Source organism: Mastomys coucha, unplaced genomic scaffold (genome assembly GCF_008632895.1).
Source record: "Mastomys coucha isolate ucsf_1 unplaced genomic scaffold, UCSF_Mcou_1 pScaffold8, whole genome shotgun sequence".
NCBI lineage: Eukaryota > Metazoa > Chordata > Mammalia > Rodentia > Muridae > Mastomys > Mastomys coucha.
In genome coordinates, this window is record NW_022196914.1 from 55186521 (window position 1) to 55189101 (window position 2581).

At 35.3% G+C, this 2581-nt stretch overlaps 1 pseudogene; it reads right to left on the reverse strand.

Moving 5' to 3' along the window:
• Positions 1-1181: 1181 nt before the first annotated feature.
• On the reverse strand, positions 1182-1569 carry LOC116083446 (annotated as a pseudogene).
• Between the last annotated feature and the right edge of the window lie 1012 nt (positions 1570-2581).

Here is a 2581-nt window from a genome sequence, read left to right on the forward strand (position 1 = left end):
TCACTAACTTCTGTTTTGATCTAGAGCATCTCTTCCCACCTACTGCTTTGAGGTGTTGTTTGTTCTTGTTTTCCCAAGACCTTGGTTTGCATGATTAACTTACTTATTTGATGGATCTATGATTTTTTAAAAAATATTAAGACTTAGAGACACAAATATTCTTCTTAGGACTGTCATCACTGTGTACCATAGATACTGATATGTTATATTTGTAATTCTAATTTTTAAATTTCTTTCCTGATTTCTTCAATGACTCATTTATCAGTCAATAGCAGGTTGCTCAGTCTCCATAAGTTTTGCTGTTGTTGTTTGAGATAAGGCCTCACTGTGAGGCACTGGCTTCCTAGAACTCACTATTTAGACTAGTCTAGTCACTAACTTATAGAGATTCACTTAGTTCTGCCTCCTAAGTGCTGGGATTAAAGGTGTGTGCTGCCCCTCACTCCCCACCCCACCACCCCCACTCTCAATATTCATAAATTTGTGTACTTTCAATGCTATCTATTACCAATAATATCTAACTTTATTCATGTTGCTCAAATAGAATACAAGGTGCTAATTCAATTTTCCTATATTTATCAAGATCTTGGGGTTTAATATATTATCTACTTTGGAGAAAGTTATAACAGTTAGTTTAAAATGTAAATTTTTTAGTGCTTTGATTAAAATGCTCTCTAGGTACTTATGAGGTCCATTGTTCTTTTTTAAATGTCATTTCTCTGTTGTATGGATGACATGTCTTTTAGTCAGTGTAGAGTATTGAAGACACTCAGTATTAATGTGTTGGGGTTAAACTATGACATTTCATTTAGTATATTTGGTGCTTGTAGAATTAAGAAATTGGGCATCCCTATGTTTTGGTGAATATATGTTTAGAGTTTTTCCTCTTGATGGATAGTTCTCTTAATTAATATATTATAGCCTTCTTTATTTCATCCAGCTACTTTTGGTTTGAAGTCTATTTTGACAGATATTAGAATATCAATGCCTGACTGGACTCTAGTTCCATTACTTAGAGTTCCCTTCCTATACTTTTCCACTAAAGTGATATTATCTTTGATAGTGCAGTGTGTTTCTTAAAGGCAATGAAAGAGTGAATCCTGTTTTCTAATCCAATCTACTAGTCTTTGTCTTTGTTTTTCCCCCCACTGAGGTCTTTTATTTATACCTGTCTTACATCTCTAGAAAATGAATCCCAGGGTTTTCCCTCCTGTGTGTTTTTATCTTGCTTCTTTATGGACCATGATGCCAGCTAAGATCAGCAATACAATGAAAATGAACGGTAGGATGGGAGCAGATTATTCTGCCACTGTTCTGGGAGTCTGAACTGCATATCACATATAGGGCTGATCACTCCATACTTGTTCATCCTGCCTATGAGGTTCACAGTGATTCCCCAGCTCAATGATCACCCATGATTTCAAATTCACCAGTGTAACCATGTGTTGTCATTACAGTTGGGAACTGCATGATGACTTTGTAGCATCTCCTGATTAGGCACTGACATTTGCTCTTCTCAGGACTGTGGATACTCTTGAGAGCATTGTGAAGAACTCTCATGTGCACCATGGTGATGGTGCAGAAAGATGGTGGAAAGATCATCTATGTCTTTTGATTGAGGAAATTGAGACCATTAGTATTCAGAGTTAACATAGAAAAGTATGCATTCATTTCTGTCATTGGTTGATTTGGGCTGTTTTCTTTTTCCTTGTTTGATTAACTGGCCTGACACTGCTTGTTTTTCTCCTGTGGCCTCTTCATAGTGTTTTTTTGTTTGTTTGTTTGACTTGAGTGAATGACTTTATTCTCAGCCCATAGAGAACAAGTTACATTCATTTAAGAAATTCGGAGTGTATTAAGATGGTCTATCCATAAAGTCATTCACCAAATGTTTCAATGAGCAATAGTTCTGCTTGGAGGGTGGCACAGATATTAGGTGAGGGTAAGAATCTGGTTCATTAGCTGTGATAATTTGGAAAAGCATTCATCTCAGAGAAAAGTAACTTATAAAGTCCTCTTCTTCAAACTTGATACAAAAGTTACAAACGTCAAGCAAAGCATTCAGTCTCACTCTTTGTTGTTCTCTTATAAGCCACCTCCCAATTTAATAATTGTCTGTGTTTCTTTTGGCTGTATAAATACTTTTGAAATATGTAAGCTGTTCTGAAAACCATAGTATAGTGTAAAAACATGAAATAAACAATACTACTAATAGAGAGGCTGAGATAGGAGAAGCCCGATTTCAAGACCCTTATGTTGTACACAGCAAGACACTGTCATGTACAAACAGAAAGTATATATGGATTGTATAATATTGGACCTATTTCTCCAATTACCAAATTAGAGAGACCACTGGATGACAGCCAACAAATTTTCTAATTCCTCATATTTTTGGATTTCAATCAATTAGGATATGTTGGTAACATTAATTTTCATGTTAAGATATTAAGAAAAAGTAATTGCTACTTCCTGTTGTTTTTGTTGTAAGAGGTGGAATTAGGTTGAAAGATTAATTTCTTGCTTCTTCTAGGGTGTAGTTTTGCTCCTTGTGTTGGTGTTTTCCATCTATTATCCTTTGTAG